Source organism: Lactuca sativa, chromosome 7, assembly GCF_002870075.4.
Source record: "Lactuca sativa cultivar Salinas chromosome 7, Lsat_Salinas_v11, whole genome shotgun sequence".
In the NCBI taxonomy this organism is placed as follows: Eukaryota; Viridiplantae; Streptophyta; class Magnoliopsida; order Asterales; family Asteraceae; genus Lactuca; species Lactuca sativa.
In genome coordinates, this window is record NC_056629.2 from 34,801,215 (window position 1) to 34,815,603 (window position 14,389).

Genomic DNA, 14,389 nt, shown 5'->3' on the forward strand with positions numbered 1-14,389 from the left:
AATTCCTTCCTCTCGGTCTCGACCTCCGGTCAATCCCGCTCCTACGAGCACTCATTCTATGGTCACTCGTAAATGTCACGATATTATCAAACCCACAAATAAACTCAACCTTCATGTTGAGTCATCCTCCTCACCCATACCATGTTCTTATTCCGATGCTTTTCGAGATCCTAACTGGTTAAATGCTACGAAAGATGAATTTAGTGTTCTTATTTCTAACAAGACTTGGAATCTTGTGCCTCGCCCCCTGATGCTAATGTGATTAATTGCATTTGGTTATTTAAGCAGAAGCATAATACAGATGGATCTTTAGCAAGGTACAAGGCGCGACTGGTGGTGAGTGGTCGTAGTCAATGACCTGGTATTGACGGTGATGATACTTTTAGCCCGATTGTTAAACAAGCTAACATACGCACTGTTCTTAGCTTGGCAATTCTCATCATTGGCCGGTTCATCAGCTGGATGTGAAGAATTCTTTTCTTCACGGGCATCTTCATGAGACCGTTTACATGCATCAACCCCTAGGGTTTCGCAATCCGTTCACTCCTAATCACATCCGTTTACTGAAGAAGTCCTTATACACTACAAGAAAAAGTTGAAATAACTACGGAAATTTGCTACAGAAGTACAATCAATCCTTAGTGATTCTACTATGGAATATGCTACAAAATGGCTTGTCGTTGCTATGAAATTTGCTATAGAATTGCATTTCATAGCTAATATTTAAATAGCTATGGAGTTTTGCTATGGAATTATGAACTATAGTTATTCTACTAGGGACTATGCTACGAAATAGTTAGACATCGGTATATTTGCTATGGACTTACCTTCATAATTATGTGTTGTAGCTATTATTTGAATAACTATAGAATTTTCCTACGTAATGGGAGTTCATAGCTAGAGTGCTACGGAATTATAAGTTGTAGGTATTTTGCTACAAAATATACTACGTATCAAAGTTTGTAGCTATTTTGCTCCAGAAATTGTTAAAGAATCAAAATGTGTAGTTATTTTGCTACAAAATCTAAGTCCGTAGCTAGATTGCTATGACTTTTGTTACAGAGTCAAAATCTATAGCTATGTCGCTACAAAATTTGCAATGGAGTCAAAGATAATAGGTATATGCTATAAAATAAAAAACCTTAAACATTAGGTGATGGAATTTTCTTAATAAGCATTTGAAGTACTTGGAGGATTCCCAAGTAAAGTTTAGACCCATAAACTATCCCAAAGGGCCAAAAATAAGTCCCCAATACTATTTAATTGTTTTTAATGTTTGAAACATTAGAGAATGATTTGAATGTGTGAAACTTTAGAGACTAACACATTCTATTCCTGGAAACCAAAATGTTTTGCAAAACACAATTAAACGAAAACAAGGTGAAAATCCCTTTGTTTTTTTTCAAAAAGATAAAACTATTAAACAGAATTTGACATGTCCTGATGCGTTTTATTTGAAATGAAACAAAAATACCTGAACTCGGTCAACCTCGGTCGAACTCAATCAACCTCATCAACCTCGGTGCTACTTGGTCAAACATGATGCCATTTGGTCAACCTTGGAGATGCTCACTCAACCTTGTAATATGTTAAAGCTAACTTTCACTTAAAATTTTGAAAAAAAAAAGCTAAACCCTACATTAAAAAAATCCTCTTTTCTTTTTCACTTTCACTTTCACATCCGCGCTCATGAATTTTAAGCTTCTGCTCCCTTGTGCAATTTTCTTTTCGTTGAAAGTAGGTACAGGTGATGTCCTTCTTCTCCCACAAAAACAGGTAGTTGGTGGTTCATAGTACAATGCTTTAATTTATTTTTCAACGTTCCTTGTTGGTGTTGTTTGTTTCCTCATCATGTAATTGCTCTTTTAAACCCAAAAGAATTTAACTGAAGATACACTTTCCTGATGAAGGACGAAGAACTAAGAACTAAGAACTAAGAACTAAGAACTGAAGGGTTATTAAAGCATCTATAAATTATAGTTTAATTAAATGATCGAATGACATAGAACGTCTAGTTGATATTCAATGAATTAAAAAACAATTATAATGGGATGTTAAGTTAGCGAAATAAATTTCAATGACTAATGAACTATTCGGTAAGAATAAAAAATATATATTTTTTAAAATAAGTTTCGTTGAACTTTTATAGAATTCAATATATTGTAGAAAAAAAACTAAAGTTATTTGAAAAATGAAACAATAATGTGACAATCTGTTATATTTTATAGTACGCGCCCAACGATGAAAAAAAACCATAGACTTACGCATTGCTCACGAGTATAATTTATCGAGAGAAAGGAAATGAAATTGAAAGATTTGGAAAGATCATTGCTCCTGAGTTTCATTTAAGGATAGAAAGTAAGAGAAAGAAAAAGAAAATTCTAGTTAATTTGCTCTAAAAACTATTCTCCCCAAAAGACAATTCAAGTTAATTTGCTTTAAAAGTCCGTTAAAAGTCAGAGAGCATATAGGGACCATCCAATCTAAACTTGCAGATGTGATGAATCGAAAGCTCAAAGGCATCATACCTAGAATAAACCGATTTTGTTTTTCAGTATATTCACCAAATAAACTAGTATGCCCATGATAAAAGGCCCATTAGAGACATCACAAGAACATATAATTAGCAAGGGAAAGAGTGAAAACAATGAGCTTATTGAAGAGAAGAATTACAGAGCAATTCTCCTTGGGCTGAAAACCCTACAACTTCCATGAATTTGGAGCATATATTTTATTCTGCCAAAGGAGAATTGCCCTGCCATTCTATATCTCTCCCGCTGCAATGCACCTGTCAGAAACATTCATTCTAAATACCACCTTCATAATTTGGTACATGAAATCATCCATAAAAGATATCCCTTCTTACCATGTAAGTTCATGAAGGACATGCGTGATTGAATTTTTCAAAGCTAAGTCACTTGATTTGTGTTATATGGTACTTTAGTAATGTTAACGGTGTCATTATATATACCCATTTGCAGTATAACAGTAACTGGCAATTTGTATCTTTTTGAATAACTTTAACTTCATTTTATAGTTACGCACTTATGGTGCTTCGACAATTTGATTACAGCTACTCAAGTTCAATATTTCATCTTGTCACATTTCAAACAGGGATTTTTTAAGAACGTGAACTTGTTTGCAGAAACATGAATCCTCAATTATAGGTCAAGTGATGCTACAAAATCTGGAGTAAGAGATCATCTAAACCAGACTCCAAGCAACAACAAGAAGAATTACCAACTTTTTGGCAATCAGATTCATCACCTAAGGCCAGAATTTGCATGTGAAGTGACTCTTGCTTCTCTCACAATCCTTAGGAAAACTATGGATATAACCATTCAAATTTTTAGATAGTTGAATTGGTGCAAATTAAGTTGGTAGCTTATAAGTCTAGGTGTCCTTTCAGTTACTGTTTATTTTATTATTGGTTATTATTATTTTTTTTAAATTTAAAATTTTTTTTATCCCAAAAACCGCTTGTTAGCGAACCAGTGGGAACAGGCTGGTTTTCCAAAAAAATGGGTTCAACTGGATCGATTGGACCTTTCAAAAAACCGGTTATATATATATATATATATATATATATATATATATATATATATATATATATATATATATATATATATATATATATATATATGAAGAAACCAATTTAGAATAAAAAGACACCTAATCAAATTTTAACTTGTTAGCTAAGTTATAGCTGCGAAACCTGCTTAAAAGTTTTCTCTCATCTTATAATTTATAAGGCATCATCTCTTTCACCTATTTCATTTAGTTGGTCGATGTGGGACTATGTATTGGTGGTAAATATTTGTTCCGGAATCAAATATTCTTTAGGACTCTTCATTGAATGATGACTCAGAGCAACTCCATAGGGGCCTCCCCGCTAAACGAAGCGATTGAGAATCTCGAGAAAATTTTCAAACATGTCCTTACTTCTTTTAAATAATATATATATTTTTTTATCTAACACATCGCTTAATTTTTTTAAGATAGATCCTAATTTTATGGGTATATGTTTTATAGTAAATATTGAAAAGACTAAACTACAAAATGGTCCCTGTGGTTTTTCTCAAAATTGTTACTTTGGTCCAAAAAGGTTTGGACTTGCACCAGAGGTCCAAATTTTTCATCCTGTTGCTTGTTTGGCCCAAAGTTTTCAGAACAGAATGGACCATAGGAACCATTTGTGCAGTTTAGTCAATTGAAAATTTAGGTTGGTCAAAGAACACAACTTATGATATGCTAGTATTTCCCATGTGTCCCCTCCTCCTAGAAGCTGACTTTTGGGAATGAGTTTGACACTTGAGTTTATGGCTTGATATCGGTCTACTATGTGATGGGTTCATATTATTTGACATCAAACTTGGTGCTGCTGACAAATGATAGCGTTGGCTCTTCAAAACACGAGCTATTGTATTGATCATATATCAGCCAAAAGTATATTAAGTTAATGACTTATATGTCTAGGTGTCCCCTCCTCCTACAAGCTAGCTTTTGGATGTGAGTTCTACAGTTGAGTTTATGGCTTGATACAAACCTAATATGTGACACCCAATTTTTTTTGCAAAAATTTTAAACTTTTAAAACCCATCTTAAATTAAATTAAAACAACTGAAATAGTCATAACATAATCCATCAACTTAATAATCATATAAAATAAGTGCGGAAGTAATAATAATAATAAGGTCCCAACAAAATAACTAGTAGCGATGTCCCGATGCTCCATGTCAAGCCTTAGCCTCTTTAATCTTAACACCTGAAAAGTTATAAGGGAAAAACGTAAGCACGAAGCTTAGTGAATTCAAACACAGACATTGTACTAACATTCATATTTACTAGCCCTAATCCATTTTCCAATTATAATGATAAAGGCAAAGAACGAATCAATGTCTATATTACGAGAAGGACTTGTAGGTTTGAACCGCACCGGGAAGAACCCGTATCATTTGGCCCTAATCACCGCACCTCACGAAGAGTATTACGTTGGTGATCTTACCTACCCACCGCACCGGTAAATCCGTATCCTTTGGTGGTGTCCCCATATCCATAATTAGTTACATACAGTGCACATGTACGAATTAAAACAATACTTATATAGCATGCTTTTATAATAAATTCAAATAATTAACACGAGCTAACTAGCAAACACAATCATCAATACAACGGTGTGAGAGAACTCACCTTGAGTGAGTATTAAGGATGGATAACAATCAAATAATGCTACCAAGCTTGAGCAAACTTCAAAACCTCACCTAAGAAGGACTAAAGGTTAGAAAGGAGAAGTAATGAAGCTATGAGTTGAGAAAAGAGTAATCACAGCAAGGTCTCTGAAACAGACCTGCTGTTCAAAACGGATTTACTCCAAAATCTAAAACAGAAACATAGCTTTAACTAAATTTTATAGGAAACTATGATTGCTCTGGATTCCACAACTATAAAGAACTCATTCTAACTCCAAAAGATGAATTAAATATGAATTTTACAAAATGGTGTATCACTTCTGTCTCCAACAATACAGTCAAGTGATGTTGGCCAATTCTACCCAACTTTTGAGTAGAATTCGTCCAAAAGAAAATTAAGAGAAGTAAAGGAAATACAAGTGAAAGTCTCAGAGTTGGAATTGAATGAAAAGCATCTCTCAAACTCCAGATATAAAATTCACATTGTGGACAATCACAGCACTAGCAAAAGCTGGTGACTGCCCACTGACCTGGAGTGTGGATTCATTCTAACCAATTTATAATTGGAAATAACACCCCATATTCTCCATATATTAAATTCATAATATAAGGAACATATAGAAACTTGGAATCACTCTGGATCCTTTTCCAAGCCTTAGAAATGATGAAAACAAAATGACATATCAGAACAGACCCGGATCAGACCTAACAGCAAAGATGCCATTCTTTCACATAGATAAAACCCTTATCAGTGAGGTTGACCTTCTTAATAAAGTTAGCCAACTCAATTTGTGAACTTTTGGAACTAGTTTGGGGTCCGTTTGAGTTTTAGAACTCCAGATATGATTTTTACAAAATGACTACAGATCTGATGGAAAACAGAATCGTAGCCACCTGTGATTCCTTTTTGGCTTATCCATCCTTCTCCTTTTGAAACACATTTTAAGATGTGTTCATCATCCCAATTCAGTCCCCATGATAATGGTGGTACTAAAAAGGGTTAGGGATCATTAGGATTTCATTTAGCCACAAGGATGTAATAATAATCAACATGAAAATAAACATAAGCACATAAAATCATCATTCTCCCTTTTAGGGTTTCCATGATCTTTTGCCACATGTAATCCCCTAGATCCATCATCCACCATATATGGGGTGAAGATAGGATCTTGAGATGATGTATAAAATACAATTACAAATAAAATAAGAAGGAGAAGAGGTGAAGATGAAATCATAAAACTAGAACAAGGTTATGAATCAAGTTGTAAGAAAGGATAAGGAGGTTCATACCAATACAAATCAAGGCTGGAAATGAACAAGAATTAAGCTCCAAACAGCCCCTTGGCTGCTCTTGATCCCAAAGAGAGTGAGAGGGACGATTTTTGAGAGAGAGGGAGGGTTTAGAGTGTTTTCCTTGTGTGTGTTCCAAATGATTCAATTTACACATTAAGTACTATTAACTAGATGGATTTTGCAAATAGGCCCATAGCCCATGGACTTCAATAAAAGGAGTTTACAAGATGATCAAAAGAGTCCAATAACATAAGAAATCAGACATTGGTTAAATAAATTAACCCAAGGTTACAAGGATAATCAAATTAAAATAACCAAACGTACCAAGAAAACCCAGGGCGTTACATAATATTGGATGAGTTTTGTATTATCATGTAGAAGAGAACGTATATTTATTTAAAAAAAAAACTTGATGTGAATACTGAATGTCAGTTGGGTTTAATAATGTTAAGGTTCCCAAAAAAATATTTGTATTAAAACATATAAAATAAAAATAATTATTATACTTAATCGTTGTGCTGAACGGGAATTGAAGAACGACCTGATCCCCAATGAATCTCCTAGAGACGATTATGGAGGAAACTGTAAGACCACCACCCGAGGCATTGCCTATGATTTTGGGTCCATAGATAGAGGCCGCAGTCAAAGGAATTCATGACCGACCCTGGTTGTTCCGAATGTAAAGAGGCAAGGGGATAATGCTGATAATATGTTTAATTAAGCTTTGTTGGAAATATGATAAATATCATAAAGTCAATTGAAATTCAAAGTATTTTCGGTTCTCCATGAGGCATCATCACTTAGAACAACTTTAAAAGTCGTTTAAAAGTAACAGAGCATATATGTTACTGGGGACCATCAGATCAAAACTGGCAGATGTCAAATGAAAGCTCAAAGGCATCATACCTGGAATAAACCAATTTAGTTTTTCAGAATATTCACAAAATAAACATAGCATGCCCATGATAAAAGGCCCATAAGAGAAAGTTGAAAACAAGAATTATTGGCTTAAATCTCCCATAGGAGTGTGTGTGTCATTATATAGATAGCAATTACAATACTAGATCCATAATAATCAGATCTTGATAAACATAATACCTATTAGATAAATACAATTGATCTGATTTACAGTATTTTAAACTATTCAGATAACCCAGATAACCGTTTTGTTTACATTCCCCCTCGATCTTGACCGTGATGAGGTTAAGATTGCGCTTCATATTCTCGAGCATGTTACGTGTAACAAGTTTAGTAAAAACATCTGCTATCTGATCATTTGTTGATAGAAATGAACATCCAAAGCTCCCATTGCCACCTTCTCTCTAACAAAATAAAAATCAACTTCTATATGTTTTGTTCTTGTGTGAAACACCGCATTCGCAGTTAGGTATGTGGCTCCTAGATTGTCACACCACAAAACAGGTGGTCTTGGTTGAGAAACACCAATATCTTTGAGTAAAGATTGCATCCAAGTTACTTCGGCCGTATCGTTTGCTAACGCTTTATACCCTGCTTCCGTACTAGAGCGTGACAGTGTGGGTTGTTTGCGAGAACTCCATGATATTAAATTTGGACCTTGAAATACTGCATATCCCTCGGTTGACCTTCGATTATCCAAGCATCCAGCCCAATCCGCATCTGTGAAAACACTAAGTAGTGTCGAATTTGACTTCCTGATGTTTAACCCTGTGTTAATCGTGCCTTTAACATATCTAAGAATATGCTTTACCACCTCCTAATGCATATCAGTAGGTCTGGAAAGATACTGACATACCTGGTTTACTGCAAAAGAAATATCTAGACGAGTTAGAGTAAGATATTGAAGACCTCCAACCATAGTTCTATATTTAAAGACATCATCATCATTCAACAGTTTTCCATAGTCTTGTGCAAGTTTGTATGTAACTGACATGGGAGTTGAGACACCCTTACAATTCTCCATATGAGCACGCTGTATGAGATCAGATGCATACTTATGTAAAAACAAGGTAATTCCCCTTGATTTTTAAGTGACTTCAATCCCAAGGAAGTAGTTGAGTCGACCGAGATCCTTGATAGGAAAAGACAATGAAAGATTGTGCATCAATTGATCCACGAGAGCTGTAGAAGAGCCTGCTATAACAATGTCATCCACGTACATGAGCATGTATATGACATGTTTGCCTTGATGAAAAACAAACAAGGAGGAATCTGCTTTGGAAGAACGGAAACCAAGATGATGTAATTGTTGGATTAAATTTCTAAGTCCATAACTATAATTGGTAAGACTTGACCCGACTCGGCATGGTCCATTTGGGTTGCATGGCATCATGCATTTGGATCGACTAAAATGAGAGAAATAACACTTAAGGTTTATTAATATATTATAAGTTCTAATATATTAATAAGATTATTTAATTAGTATTGATCAAGAATTAATATAGAATTAATTAAGTGATCAAAAGAAGACTAATTAAATATATGGGTTGATTATCATCTATACTTATATAGTGGGCTAATGCTCCATGGATTATCAAGTTGGGCTAAAACCCATAGGATGCTCCATGGATGATCCATGGTGTATTTGAACCCATGGATCCAAGGAAATGGAAAGCCATGACAATTAGGGTTTACCCTAATTGTTACTAACTATATAATGATCTTATGATTGAATAAATCAGCCACTAGTTAAACAAGTGAGGGCAAGCCGATTTTGAAGTGTTCTATTTTCTCTCTAAGTTATTCCAAATGCACTTGATGTTGTGTGAACCATTTGAGGTGTCACACTTGGGGCACTAGTTAGGATGAATACATTGGAAAGATCATATTTGCATTTATAATAGAGAAAACATACATCCAAGGTATTTAGGGTTGCATTTACACTTAGGAGTGTTAGAATGCTCAAAACCCAACAGTAGTATCAGAGACTAGGCTTGTTTTCAACTATACTTGATGCAAAGTGCTGAAAAATGCTGAGAAAATCGATTTTCTGGCTTTCTGGGCACTGGACTCGCCGAGTTCACTGATGAACTAGCCGAGTCCATAAAGAAAATCATCCTACTCGTCGAGTAGGTTCATACACTCGACAAGTAGGAGCCTCAGACAACATATTTTCGACTTTTAAGGCTAGAATTGGACTAGAATCATTACCCTAAGCTGTTTTTGAACCTATAAACCTGTTTTTGATGTGGTAATGTTCATTCTAATCCAATTTCAAAGATAATTGTCAAAAGTTTTATGTTTTGTATTAGTTTAATGTTTAGACTAATTACATGAAAATTGTTTGATTTGAATTGTCTTGTTCATATGAGTTTAATCAAGATTATGAATATTGCTAGATATGTTTGTGATAGTTGTTTTTGATCCAAATTGATCTAAAATTTATTCATAGAATGTGTTTTTTTAACTTGTACTCAAGTTACATGAAAAGTCTCATTAATGAATTTTATTAAAAAACAGAGGTTATGAACTTGAAAAGTCTTTTCTGCATAAATTGTTTTATGACCTCCATAACTTGTCCTCAAGTTATGGATTTCCAAGAGTCTCTTCATTAAAAGTTTTAAAAACTTATATTAAACTCATATGTTAGGAAATTGAAGAGTTTTGAAAAGTTTCAAAACTTGTTCTCAAGTTTTGGAATTTGTAAAGTCACCCCCATGTACACTTTAATTCCAAACCCTAGAATTTTAAAAGTTAAAAGTTCAAACTTTATGGACTTCATTAAATTAATCAAAGTGTGTAATTAAAAGAGTTAATAATTTCATAAAGACATGATTTAAGTTTAATTAAATTAAGAGTATAGTTTAATTAATAGATTAAGCCACCAAGTATTTTAATTGTTTAAAATACAACCTTATACTTATATAATATTAAGAATTTAATTATTATATATACGTATAAGATAAAGTCAATCTTACCGTTAGTAGGCCTCATTCACGAAGCCGGTCTATAAGGGGGTATAAGGTTACTGCCTATAAATGACAGTTTAATGGGTGTCCACTCTTACCCACCGCTTCCTTGACTGGTGGAGGGTCGTTAGCCGAACGGGTAGGAAAGGACTATAATTCTCCCTTCATTAAAAGTATAATGATAAATACTAAGTAACTAAACACTTATAAATTCCCAATCTTAGTTACTTAGGAAAATGTGAAATGGTGCTAACCCATGCAATTACACTTTGCACCTTTGTTAAGTCGTTAGTGGAGCGTGTGTGGTTAACCGACACATCGATTAGGTGATAAAATTAAGGGTACCAAGTCAATTTGCATGGTTATTCACACCTTGTTTGTGATCATCGGCATCCCAGTCACAAACTTGAGAGGGCACAATCGAGATTCAAACATGCCATTGAAGGTTCAATGTATCTCAAAAGATCTAGGAGTTTCAAATCCAATTAAAACTTAATGAATAATTTTGTTTTTCATGGTGGAACTTGGTAAATCATCATTTACCTACCTTCAAATATTCTATAGCTTGGATTACGACATCCCTCTTCCAAGTTATAAAATAGTTTGTTGGGTCCTTGCCTTAATATTTCATATTGGGTGTTATGTTAAGGACTTTAAATCAACTAAACTTGAATTTCTCCCATTATAGTTGTCTTGTTAAGACATCTATGGTCTTCCCAAATCTTTAGGAACAAGCTTCCTAATGAAGATGATATCCCAAATGGAAACCAAGGTGAAAGATCAATCCTTTTGTTGCGCATTAGTGGGACTAGAAATCATACTTCACTTCCTCCACATCCTCAAATAAATCTCCCAATCCCACAAGTTTCAAGACTTGATAAGTTCTAAGTCACTCACTCCTTATTGGCAAGCCGGGAGATTCGGGTGTCAAAGTCTCGAGGTAGCTGACTGTTGACTTGGTTCATCAGTCAATCCCTGATGACAGATCATGACATGACCCTTAGTGATCTTACCTATTTGCTTGATAATGCTAAATCAACAATGATTTTGGGCATTAATAAAGTAAATTGGATTGGAAGATCTACTTCCCGAACCCAGTTGAACATTGAAAATGGTTGCATTGGAAGTCCAGAAAAACTTTCTCTTCCCAATGGAAAGGGATCGACCATGGTCAAGTCGTTTGACCCAATGGTAAAGAGAAAGGCTAAGTATGTGATAGTCTCGTGTACCATTTCCAAAGAGTCCATATGTTTCTTTTGCCAAATGAAGGGGCATTAGTTGAGAAGTTGCCGAATTTACCTAAAACCTCATAAGGATGGTAAAGTCAAAAGTTTGACTCTACTTCAGGTAAAGTCCGTTATCTAACTCTATTAAGTCTCTTTTGGAGATTCTTAATACATGATGTAATGTAATTACATTTTGATGTTTTTGAAGAATCAAAGGAAGCTTAAAGAAAAGGTGTGCTGATTCTAATCACATGGTTCGATGACCAGAATTTTGAGCCACTGCATAAGAGTTATGAGATATTGCTTAGGAATAGATAACAACAAAGTTTTCATATAAATTTGCATTGTAAGGATAAGTTTTTCCGCAAGTGTTAAAATAAAAGAAAATTTTTTATTTTATTTATTGTAAGTATCCTTACAAAGGCATTTGTAAAAAAATGTTGTTTATATGTTTCCATTGATAAGCCATATTGGAAAATGAATTTGATTCTTTCGTTTGTGGTAGTGTCATAATTTATCAAATAAGGAAAGATTCTCATCACCCAAGTTTCAGTTGGATAGAAACTTGGAATCATGCAAGTTGTATTGTGTGATGAATGTGAATTTTCATCTTTGGTAAATTAAGACTAATTCCTTGTTCACATTCGCATGTGAGTCAAGCGAAGGACTAAAGGATCGGGTACATTAGGTTGTGCACTAGTCAGGTCCACCACAAAGGTTGATAATATTATTCGTTATGATTTACTAAAGTTTAGTAAATATGATTATGCTTACAAGTTTAAGTGTAGTTCTGAAACATTGGAAAAGTTTCATTGTATGGAAGAATGAATAAGAAGAATCAAATAAGGCAGAAAGATAAAATTTTATCCAATCTGAAGAGATGGGAGAGTACTTGTGTATCTTGTTTTATGATTATCTTAGTGATTATGGAACCATATCACAATTGATCCTCTAAGGGAACCTTAGTGTATTTGTTGGCTAAGGAGAGGAATTGTGAATTATGGAAATGGTTAAATCAAAAGATAAATCATACTTCGTTCCAAAATCAAATCCTAGAGTCATACTCCAAGATTGAGACTTGAGTGACTTAATCTTTAGGAATTTCATAATACTTGTCAAATGTAGAGTAAGATGTTTCCTATTCTTGTACATTTGAGATTGGTAAGTTGTGATGTTTTGGATAAAACAAAGACCAACTAAGACCAATTGTGAAAAGTGTTTAACTTGATAAGAATCCGCACTAACTCTTGAATATTTGTTTTGTCAAGGAATGGTTCTTGACAAAGAGAATCTTATATGTCAAGAGGACAGTGGGAGTCTTGAGATAGTTTTTGAGAACTGATCAAGAGTATTGTTAATCACTAGCCCACGACTTAAGGTTTATAACCAATCATGTTGACTTAATCTTGTTTCTATGCCATTACAGTAAAAGTTGACTATGCTTGTGAGTTCTATGAGTTCTCAATTGTTTGCATAACAACCTGGAAGCAATGGTAGGCCCTTGTGCTGCCGGGTGGCAAAAAATTAGGATTGAACAAGTTCAGTCCATATGTGTTTGGATTTGTCACTGACCCTGTTTTGTGATTATGTATATGACAAATTCACTTGGATAGGAGCACATACACCATAAAAATCTAAGTGGCATAAGTTTTCTCTTTGATTCATGAAAATGGTGGTGAGGAAACGCTTTCACTAAGAAGATTTTAAGTAGATAGCAATTGTAATCTTTGCATTCTCAAAGTCGTTAGTGGAGCGCGTGTGGTTAACCGACACACTAACATAGACTTGTGAGAAATGGAAAAGGTCTAAACAATTGAAACTATGATTACGACATCCCTTTTCATAGTTCTAAAATTGTTTAGATACACGTGTGAGCTATATAAGGAAAGGTGTAGGATTTTGATAAAGTTTTATCAAAGCATCTCGTATCAGAAATCTGAACTTTGGTAAGAAAGTCAATAAAGTATTGATTTCAAGAAGTCCAGCTGATTTCTGGATACATGTTAGAGCTAGTGGGAGCATAAGTGTTATGCTAATAATCATTATGTTAGTGGGAGCATGATTATTATGTTACATCTTGCAAGTTAGCAATGTTAATTATAGAAAACAAAAGTTTCAATTCGCTTTGAAAAGTTGTTTTGCTATAATTAAGGGAGAGAATTTTATACTTCATTCCAATTCTACAAGCTTAGATTGAGATTTTAATTAGCTTTAGTCAAGGATATATATGAATGTTATGTTGGAATGGTTCAACATAAAGAAATTCTATATATGTTGCGTTCTCAAAATTCGATTATGATTACGACATACCTCTTCATAGTTCGAACTGTGAGAACATGGCAAATAAAAATTTTATAGCATGATTCATGTCCCATATGCTTTGGGTATAGGTTTGATTACATGTGCTATAATATTTATCCATTATAATTTTTCTAAATGCTTAGGGCATTAAGAGGGAAAAAGGAATTGAACTGGATATGACTAAAATGATTAAACAATTGTCGAGGACAATCTGTGATTTACCAAAGATTGGTTACTCGTGGACAATTGGAAGTATAATGTAATCTTTGGAAATGACCATATTGACATATTTAGAAAAGAGGCAACTCTTGTTTAGAAGTGATAAACACAATGGTAAGATTAGAAAACTTAATGCAAAGAAGGGTGTTCAAAGGAATGTACTTTGAATATGAGACTTCGTTTCCATGGAATTGATCTCCATTGGAATACTTTGTAATGTATGTTGACAAGTCTTTGTGACTTTTGTGCATAGTCATTACAGGAGAATCAATGC